Source organism: Pan paniscus, chromosome 9, assembly GCF_029289425.2.
Source record: "Pan paniscus chromosome 9, NHGRI_mPanPan1-v2.0_pri, whole genome shotgun sequence".
In the NCBI taxonomy this organism is placed as follows: domain Eukaryota; kingdom Metazoa; phylum Chordata; class Mammalia; order Primates; family Hominidae; genus Pan; species Pan paniscus.
Window position 1 is genome coordinate 102,567,738 of NC_073258.2, and position 11,571 is coordinate 102,579,308.

Genomic DNA, 11,571 nt, shown 5'->3' on the forward strand with positions numbered 1-11,571 from the left:
TACTGCCAGCAATGAGGTACTTATTGCTATTTGGACAGTGACTGTTTCAATTCCACAATCCCATCCTGAGGCTCTGCTTTGGAATATACCTTAGAACCATTGTCTTCCATTGAGCTACTCCTGAAATAAAACTGGATATAAGGATTTGAGTGAAAGCTTTTTATTTTGGAAGTGATCCCAGGAAGCACTAATAAGGGAGTGGAGAAGTGAGACTAGCAAAGAAATGACACCAATACAGTGTGTGTTAACAAGGAAGTTACTGATGTGGGCTCCATCCCACTGAGGACTTCATTAGGTCTATGTATGTCTCACAGTTATTTTAGGGGGAAGGAAGATGATGGTTTAGCCACCAGCTCTTGTCTGTCCTTGCCTGAAGACTGCCCCCGGGTGTTATTTCCTGGGTAATTCCACCTTTTTCTGGGCAAAGGCTAAGCATGTGTCTTGGTCCACTTGGGCTGCTATAACAAAATACCATAAACTGGGTGACTTACAGTCAATAGAAATTTATTTCTCACAGTTCTGGAGGCTAAGAAGCCCAAGATCAAGTCACCAGTAGATTCAGTGTCTGGTGAGGGAGAGCCCACTTCCTGGTCCATAGACGGTGGTCTTCCCAGCCTCACATGGCAGAAGCAGCAAGAGAGCTCCCTGAGGTCTCTTTTATAAGGAGGTGATTATTGTAAGGACACTCATTCTATTCATGAGGGCTCTACTGTCATGACCTAATCACCAACCAGACTCCACCTCTAGATACCATGGATTTGAGGAACATAAACCTTCAGTCTATAGCAGGACCTGACCAGAAAAGAAGACCTCAGAGATAGCAAGGCAGGGGTCTGCAGTAGGAGGCTGCAGAAATATAGAGGAATAGCGAGTATTTAGAAGACAAGAGTGGGCACCAACATCTGCCATATAGTCTTCCTTCATTTTGTTTCCATGATTCTGCTCTTACTGTTTTGATAATCAAACTAAAATAGGTTTTTCAAATCAATCTTACTCCTCTTTAGTCCCTAAACAAAGTTGATTCCTGGAGACGGACAATTCCAGGCATAGGCCTTTCTTTTTTTTTTTTTTTTTTTTTGAGACAGAGTCTCACTCTGTCACCCAGGCTAGAGTGCAGTGGCGCGATCTCAGCTCGCTGCAAGCTCTGCCTCCCGGGTACATGCCATTCTCCTGACTCAGCCTCCTGAGTAGCTGGGACTACAGGCGCCCACCACCACACCCAGCTCATTTTTTTCGTATTTTGTTGTAGAGATGGGGTTTCACAGTGTTAGCCAGGATGGTCTCAATCTCCTGACCTCGAGATGTGCCCGCCTCAGCCTCCCAAAGTGCTGGGATTTCAGGCGTGAGCCATCGTGCCCGGCCCAGGCATAGGCCTTTTTAAATTGTCAACCTAGACTTTGAGTTTGCAACTGTTTTATTTCTCAACCAAAAATCTGACACATTTTCCTTAGAATAATTATCCCCATTCTTTTTGTTTATTAATGAAATGCACCACTTTCCTCTCGGCAAAGCTACAGTTTGGACTTCTGAAACCTAAAACAGTGATTAGAGATAATGAAATTAACTAGAGTCAGATTCAACTGGAGACTAAATAGTGTGGAGTGACTCTTGAACTTAGTAGCAAGCTTCTCCAGATCCATCCAATGGCCTGAGATGCAGGTAGTAAAATTTGAACAACTAGGTTAGCACTGACTACCTAGGCCTAGGACTAGCAATTTAAGCAAGAGTGCTATAAGATCCTTTTACATATTGCATGTATCTATTCCAAGTTATATTTCTTGATGTGGAACTTTTGTGTCAAAGGAATATACTTTTTAAAAATTGTCTAAATACATTTAAGAAAAGTTAATCCATTTTAAACTCCAACCAAGAGTATGTAAAAATTTCTATGAACCCTCTCAAATACTAAGTATTTTGATTTCCTCTTTACCTTTCACAAGATAGAGCATGACATACTATCTCATCTAAACTTTGTTCTAGGGATTTTGAGTAGTTTTGTAACCCTACTGCTAATTTGTGTTGAGTGTATGTGAATTTGTGTGAGGTCTCTATATATTAGGCTCTATTATAAATATTTTCTAATACTTTCCATTTACCTTTCAAATTTCTTTATCTTACGGCATACCAAATGTGTATACTCATATATACATTTAGTGTATATGAGTATACCAGTACAATAATACTCAAATCTATTCATTTTAAAATAAATTTTCAAATTATTACATGTTTAAAACTTTCTTTTTTTAATTCAGGGGTACATTTGCAGGATGTGTAGGTTTGTTACATAGGTAAACGTGTGTCATAGAGGTTTGTTGTACCGATTATTTCATCACCCAGGTATTAAGCCTAGTATTCATTATTTTCCCTGACCTTTTCCCTCTTCCCACTCTCCACCCTTCAATGGCCCCAGTGTCTATCGTTCCCCTCTGTGTGTCCATGTAGCCTCATCATTTAGCTCCCATTTATAAGTGAGATCATGTGGTATTTAGTTTTCTGTTCCTGTGTTACTTTGCTAAGGATAATGGCCTCCAGCTCCATCCGTGTCCCTGCAAAGGACATGATCTCATTCTTTATTGTGGCTGCATAGTAGTCCATGTTGTATATGTACCACATTTTCTTTATCCAGTCTATCATTGATGGGCATTTGGATTGATTCCATGTCTTTCCTATTGTAAATAAAGCTGCAATGAACATACGCATGTGTGTATCTTTATAATAGAATGATTAATAGTCCTTTGGGTATATACCCAGTAATGGGATTGCTGGATTGAATGGTATTTCTGACTTTAAATCTTTCAGGAATTGACACACTGTCTTCCACAATGGTTGAACTAATTTGCGCCCCCACCAACAGTGTATAAGTGTTCTTTGAAACTTTTTTGTTATGATTTCCATTGCTTTAAGTTCAAAAGTCATTCTCCATCTCTATAACAGAAATATATACTTAGATTTTCTTCTAAATGTTAATGGTATTTTTTTACATTTAAAATTTCAATATGTATGGAATTTAATGTTATTTTTTCTAATTATTATTCGTTTGTCCCTAAACGTTGGGTGACTCCCTCTTTTACCCAGTTCCTTGCAATGCATTTTTTAATAAAGTCAAACATATGCACACAAGAATACCTTCATGTTACTTTACTGTCCCATGTCTTTAAATCCTTATGCTAATATCACATTGTTTTGTTAAATATCTAATGTATCAAATACTCCCACATTTTAAATCCATTTACAAAATTTCATTAACTACACGTATTTGCTTTCTCTTCAAATGGACTTCAAAATTTTATTAGCTATTTTTACTTGTTTATTCTTCAGGAGTACTTTAAAATCACTACCACATTTCAAAATTACTCTAAAGCCTAATGGGATTTTTATAAGCATTTCATTATAAATTAATTTAGAAATTGATTTTTAAATAATGCTTAGCCTTTCAAGAATGTGGTACGCCGCATAATTTAGTCACTTCTACTTTTCATGTCCCATGGCAGTTTATTTTTTCTCAAATAGGCTTTGCTTACATATTATTAAGGGACATAATATAGACAGCTGATGTACAAAAGCAAATAGGTGTATATAAATCAAAGCACCCATTATACAATATACGCATACCTACACAATAATAAAGATTTGCTTTGGCACCTGAGACGTCTTTCTATCCTACTTGTAGTCATTGCTAGAATACTTATTTGTAACCAGTTTCAATAGTCAGGGTCCTAGCAGAAAAATAGATGACACAGTCAAACGGATTATTGATAAGAATTCATGAAAAGTCTATTGACAGAGGCAAGAACATGATTAGGGATCCAACAAGGGGTGAAGAAACACGCGGGACTGACAGCAACAGGAAGCCATCACCTTGACTAGCCTGAAGGGTAAGGAAAAGGTGTTGTGCAGTTTCCACAACCCAGTGAGAGCTGTAGCTATGGAAGGAGATGGCCTGAGCAGATACCTGGCCTGAAAGGAAATAAACAGCAAATAAATACTATGATTTCTATCTGTTTCAACACTTTGCTCTCCAGCTAGTGCCCTAATTTCCTGAATCCAAACAAAAGGAAAAGAGCAGAGGAAGCCAAGTGATATATTCCGAAAAAGTCAACCTCCCTACCAGGTAGAAAAGTGCAGGAAAGGACAAAGAAGAGTTCTCAAGAGCCTAATAGATGAGAAGATAGACAAAGCATGGCTTTTTAATAGAAGAGAAACCCATGCATCTGTAGAAAGACAAAAAGACTTGCACGGGTCGACAAAGACAAATATTGAAAATATTGAGTGAATAAGAACAGGTTTTAAAGAATGCAAGTTCTATATGATTCAATTCATGTCTATTTTAGAAACACAGGAAGCAATAATATATATTTTGTGCACATAAACCTATGTATTAAAAGTAATATCAAAAATTGAAAAACATAGAAAATAAGAATAGATGCTAAATTTAGTTAGCGGTTACCTCTAGGAATGGAGAGAGTAAATGATATGGAGATGTGAGGCTTCCACTGCACTGCAGCCTGGGTAACAGACCAAAACCCAGTCCCTAAAATTAATAATAACAATAATATTCACAAATCCTAAAAATTACAATGGAATTTTCATGAGAATCTGGAAAATAAAATGTTTTAATTAAGTGTTTTCTATTAACTTTTTTTCAATAAACATGCTAAACACTTTTTAAATGATGATTTCATACCTTTCTAAAATCTAGGTGTAAGTGCATAAATTTCTGTTATACTTCACTTTTCTGTATATACTTTTCTGTATTTTGAAATATTTCATAATTAACTATAAAATAAAAAGCCGATGTGAAAAAGAATGACAGAAAGAGGGAAAGCGTAGTCTGGCCTATTAGAGAAGGCAGCTGCCATGTTTCTTACAGGAACAAATCAAGGACTCAGAACACACAATTGGAGGGGTAAAAACTGTCTTCATGCATTCCTCCAGCAGCCTCTGCTCCAGAAGCCATGCCTGTGTGTGTCCTCCTCAGTCCAGCATCACCTCCCTCAGAATCAGTGGGACTTGCAAACAGATTGTGGCATTAGGTTTTCCCTAAGTCCTTTTTTTAAGAGAGTGAACTTTGAAGTTTATTAAATAATTAGTCCTCATATATAAAAAAGTTTCCTATTAATGAGTAATACATGTCACTTCAAGGTTTTAGACAATATAGAAACTTACAGAAAAGTGTTTTTAGACCACTTTACATAGCTGGAGGAAGAAAATAAAAGGATTAAACTAAATTATGAGTTCCAATGCATTTATGATCAAAATTATGTAAAACAAAAAAATCAGAACATATTTTGCAGCAGAACCTGTAAAAGCTTTTTTGTGTTCATCTTTTTGAACCATGAAATAGAATGAATTTGTCTTGTTTTAATAAGATTTTCAAGAAACAGAAATAATTTAATCATGAAGTATGAGCTTGATAATGAACATATTTTATTATCAGTATCAATTGGTGAATTAACTGTTATCCAAAAAGGTTGACACATTCTAACTAGTACGAACAGGATATTGAATTCATTAATGAATGTATAACTATTTTGAACACACAAATAATCCCTAGTTTTATACCCACTGCATTTCAAAATTCTTTAAACTGTGGGGCATCCAATGTATTTAATGTGGCAGAAAAAAATATTAAATGTTTCATTATTTTATTCTGTTCAGTCCTTTTCCCATTAAACAAGAAAACACTGACATAACCATTTTTGGTTTTGCTTCCACAAGGTCAACACGCAATGCATATATCTGGGCACTGATCTCACAAGCAACTGAAGTGGCATATCTTGAAGCTGGAAATAAAAGTATTTTTATTTGTACTTTTAAAAGTGCACTTTCAACCTTTCCAAGATCTGATAACATATTCAATGTGTACCTTCTCATCAGCTGCCATAACCAATGCCAGAATAAATGTTGAATTCTCTTCATTTAGGTCCTGCCAACGAAGGAGAATTTGGTTTTGTTCATATTCAGTGTGTACCCTCTCATCAGCTGCCATAACCAATGCCAGAATAAATGTTGAATTCCCTTCATTTAGGTCCTGCCCAGCAATGCCAACGAAGGAGAATTTGGCCTTATTCTTCCCAAGTTCCACTGCATAGTTAGTTATCAATGTTTATGTTCCCTCCAAGGGCAGGATAAGGAGGTTTGTTGACATGGCTCCAGTTGACTGACACTCAGATCATATCATAGAGCTGAAAGATTGCTAAAGCATCTGCAAGGTAACTGTACAAATGATTAATGTATGGGTTGATTCCTAAGGAATGCACCAGTTCTGAAATGTCCTCTCTTCTTTGCTCTCTCCCTCCAATAAGTTTATATTGATGTCATTATTATCCAACTTGTGTAGGCATGGATAGATATTAAACAGATTAACTATGAAAGCTAAATTAAGTTTAGGATGGCCTGAAACCACATCTGCAGGAGTAACAAACTGTTTGCAGCCAAGTTGATCTACTTCTTGAAGCATAAGTCCAGCACACTTCAGATCATTTTTCTTATGAAATCCTGAAGATGGACTGAAAAGTCCATATTCCCAGTCACCTTTAGGATCAATTTGTGTAAGCAGATGAAAATAGGCTCTTGAATCCTTATTGCCTTGGCTGAAGTTGTTGATGGTACAACATCCTGCATCAGCCAGATGATAATTCACCCATTACAGCAGTAATTCCTCAGGAGAAAGCTACATCAGCATCTCTAGTTCCTCACCTTCATTTAGCAATGCAATCAGAGCTTCATTCCTAGAAATCTCAATACCATCAAAAAGACCAACTTACATGATCTGCCAGAGAAGTCCTAAGACCAAGTGAGGTTTTCCTTCTTTGAGATTCTGTGCGCTGATGTTGACCACTGTACAACTAATGGTCGAGACAGACTTCGGGTCTAGTGTATTAGTCCATTCTCATGCTGCTATAAAGAACTGCCCAAGACTGAGTAATTTATAAAGTAAAGAGGTTTACTTGACTACAGTTCCACACAGCTGGGGCGGTCTCAGGAAACTTACAATCATGGTGGAAGGGGAAGCAAACACACCCTTCTTCACATGGCAGCAGGAAGGAGAAGTGCCAAGCAAAAGGGGGGAAAGACCCTTATAAAACCATCAGATCTCATGAGAACTAACTCACTATCATGAGAACAGCATGAGGGTAACTTCTCCCATGGTTAAATTACCTCCCACCAGATGTCTCCCACAACATGGGGACATTATGTGAACTACAATTCAAGGTGAGATTGGGTGGGGACACAGAGCCAAACCATATTATTCTGCCCCTGGCCCCTCTCAAATTGTATGTCCTCACATTTCAAAACACAATCATGCCCTTCCAACAGTCCCCTAAAGTCTTAACTCATTTCAGTTAACTCAGAAGTCCAAGTCCAAAGTCTCATCTGAGACAAGGCAAACCCCTTCCACTTATGAGTCTGTAAAATCAAAAGCAAGTTAGTTACTTCCTAGATACAATGGGGGTACAGGCATATTATACCTGTTTCAAATGGGAGAAATTGGCCAAACCAAAGGGGCCATATGCCTCATACAAGTTCAAAATCCAGCAGGGAAGCCAAATGTTAAAGCTCCAAAATCATCTCCTTTGACTCCATGTCTCACATCCAGGGCACGCTGATGCAAGATATGGGATGCCACAGCCTTGGGCAGCTCTGCCCCTATGGCTTTGCAGGGTACGGGCCCCCTCCTGACTGCTTTCACGGGCTGGCGTTGAGTCTCTGTGGCTTTTCCAGGCTCACAGAGCAAGCTGCCGGTGAATCTATCATTCTGAGGTCTGGAAGACAGTGGTCCTCTTCCCACAGCTCTACTAGGCGGTGCCCCAGTGGGGACTCTGTGTAGGGGCTTCAACCCCACATTTCCCTTTCTCACTGGCCTAGCAGAGATTCTCCATGAAGCCTTCACGCCTTCAGTAAACTTCTGCCTGCATATCCAGACATTTCCGCACATCCTCTGAAATCTAGGTAGAGGTTCCCAAACCTCAATTCTTGACTTCTGTGCACCCTCAGGCCCAAAACCATGTGTAAGCCACCAAGGTTTGGGGTTTGTACCCTTTGAAGCCATGGCTTGAGCTGTACCATGGCCCCTTTTAGTCATGGCTGGGACACAGGGCACCAAGTCCTGAGGCTGCACAAAGCAGCAAAGACCTAGTCCTGGCCCATGAAACCATTTTCTCTTTCTAAGGCTCTGGGCCTGTGATGAGAGGGATGGCTGGGACAACCTCTGACATGCCCTGGAGACATTTTCCCCATTGTTTTGGTGATTAACATTTGGCTCCTCAGTACTTATACAAATTTCTGCAGACTGCTTGAATTTCTCCGCAGAAAATGGGTTTTTCTCTTCTATCACATTGTCAGCCTGCAAATTTTCCTAATTTTGCTTCCCTTTTAAACCTAAATTCCAATTCCAAACCATAACTTTGTGAATACATAAAACTGAATGCTTTCAATAGCACCCAAGTCACATCTTGGACACTTTGCTGCTTAGAAATTTCTTCTGCCAGATACCCAAAATCATCTCTCTCAAATTCAAAATTCCACAGATCTTTGAGATCTTTGGGCAAAGGAAGAGCCAAAAAAAAAAAAAGCCAATCTCTTTACTAAAACATACCAAGAGTCACCTTTATTCCAGTTCCTAACAAGTCCCTTATCTCCATCTGAGACCACCTCAGCCCAGACTTCATTGTCCATATCACCATCAGAATTTTGGTTAATGCCATTTAACAAGTCTCTAGGAAGTTCCAAACTTTCCCACATCTTCCTGTCTTCTGAGCCCTCTAAACTGTTCCAACCTCTGCATGTTACCAAGTTCCAAAGTCACTTCCACATTTTCAGGTATCTTTACACTACCCAATACCAATTTACTGTATTAGTCTACTCTCACATGGCCATAGGGAACTGCCCAAGACTGGGTAATTTATCAAGGAAAGAGTTTTAATTGATTCACCATTCCACAGGGCTGGGGAAGCCTCAGGAAACTTACAATCATGGTGAATGGTGGATGCAGAAGCAAACATGTCCTTCTTCACATGATGGCAGGAAGGAGAATTGCAGAACAAAAGGGGGAAAGCCCCTTATACAACCATCAGATCCCATGAGAACTCACTATCATGACAACAGCATGAGGTTAACTGCCCTCATGATTAAATTACCTCCCACAGGGTCTCTCCCATGACACTTGGGGATCATGGGAACTATAATTCATGGTGAGATTTGGGTGGGGACACAGAGCTCAATCATATCAACTAGGTTTAAATTTTCAGAAAGAGTGAAAGCGGCGAGCTTTCTATTAATGGCTCTTTCATCAGTTGTATCTGGTTCAAATAAATTGATCATTTTGCAAAGAAGGATGAGATCTGCAAGTAACTTGAAGATACTGCCATCATTGAGGTTCATGGGTATCAGATGCTTCATGTATAAGACTACAGTCTTTCCTTTTTAATTATTGCATCAGTGACACAAATTTTTCAAACTGATTTTGCCATCTTGGTTGTTGTCAGCAACTGCTAGAATTTTCTCTTATACCTTGTAGCCAGGCATAGGAAGGCTTGCTTAACCTTAAATAGGTCTTGAAGTTCATAGTCACGGACTTACCCACTATTGTGAATATCTATTCTACTAAACACTTCTTTTACTTCTTCAAGCTCCTCCCAAGAAATGATAGTAGTACTGTTTCCAACTTTGGATAGGAAAGACTACCTTCAGGTCTTTATATCTCTTTATCTTGTAGTTCACTAGTTGCTTTCACATTCACTGTCTTGTTTAATCATCAAACCCACAGCTCCCTTCTCACAGGGTCAGAAACAGAAACACACACTTTGACTTCTCATCCATAGTTCCCCTAAGTCTTAATTTTAAGTGATGTTGTCAGTTTTCCTCCTTTATGGTGACTTCATGGGTATTTTTAAAAGGAAGCTAAGAAAACCCACATTAGCTGCTTACATCTAGGCATCATTTTAAACTGCAGCGCACAATAATGAATCAGCTTAAATAAATCCAATTGTCCTAAGGTTCTTAAGACACTGGACTTTAATTTATCTTTTTTCTGTTCTCTAGTAGCCTATCAGTTCTTCTGGGGCAGAAAACCTTTTTTTCTTATTTATCTCCGGGTCTTCAGCATCTGGCACAGTGCTTGATATCAATCAAAGCAAACAACTGTGTTCAAGATATGATGAAAATTTACAAGTGTAGAGAATTGAACAGCAAGAGGAACAAAATTTTTAAAAGGAGATCACAGGAAAGAATTTTGAGAAAAACTATATCTTATACTGAAACACATCTACTGCAAATTAGGACAATTTTGACAATACATTTCTGAATACAGATTATAATTATTCTATAATATATCCATGTATGGCATATATAACATATGATATATTTTATATTGGAAAGTTATTTCTGCTTGAAATACAATACAATGAACACCTGTATAACCTTCATCTAGATAAAGGCTCTTTATAGCTATTTTTCCCCTATCCAGGATTCAATCAAGGGATTATGCGTTTCATTTGGTTGTCACATCCTCTTAGCCTTTGATGGAGAACACACACACATGCACACACACACGTGTGCTCTTTTTTGTTCTTAGTGACAGTGGCATTTTTGAAGAGTCCAGGTAATTTGTCTTATATCTCAATCTTGATTTCTCTGATAGCAGACAAATCTTTACATTTAGATGCAGGTTATGTATGTTTGGCAAAAATACTACTTAGGTGATTTTGTGTGTCTCAGAAGATGTATCATCACTAGAAGTACATAATGTCACTTTGTTCCAATGTTAATGAGGCTAAATTTCATCACTCAGTTAAGGTAGTGTCATCAAATCACTCCAATAAAGTTACTGTTTTCTCTTTGCAATTAAATAACCTGTAGAGTGATGTTTTGAGACCATTCTGTTAACCCAATGAATTTGGTGTCCATTGATAAATCTTCCTGAATTATTACATATGTGTTGCAAAGTAATGATTTTCTAATTATTTCACACATTCTCCACTTATTAGCTGACATGCTCTGTAAAGAAGAGTTTCCCCCTCCACACACTGACCTTTATTTTATAGCTGTGTAGTTACAGATTCTATTTCTGTCTTCGACATATTTTAATCCACAACCGTTTTTATGGTTTTGATGCTCAGACTGTCTCACATTTAGCCAATGAGAACTCCTCCAAACTGGCTTCTGAGTCATTTTGATGTACTTCTCTCATTTGCTCAACACATATTTGCTTTCTGACCCAATAATATATGACAGTCTCTCCTTTTACTTTCCCTCCATCAGACCTGTGAACAGCCTTTACTCTAAGGAACATGCTGCCTTTTACTGAGGATGGTACTTAGATCCCATGGCCCATTGAGTTATTGCTACTGAGTTATGGCCTAAATACCTCTCTAACCCATGTCTACTACCTCCACCCTACTCCATGGCAGCAATCCTCAGTTGGTCTTATGACAGGCTATCTGGCTTCCTTTCAACCACTTTCTCACACTGCAGTCAGTGTGATCTTTCCAAATGCAAATTTGTCCCTGCCATACCATGCGCAGGTGCGTGCATTCATTCATGCAGTTCATAACACACTTGAAACAATTC

General features: G+C 38.4%; 1 pseudogene; it reads right to left on the reverse strand.

The window, feature by feature from the left end:
* Nucleotides 1-3,798: 3,798 nt before the first annotated feature.
* Nucleotides 3,799-11,293, reverse strand: LOC100988986 (plastin-1-like; annotated as a pseudogene).
* Between the last annotated feature and the right edge of the window lie 278 nt (nt 11,294-11,571).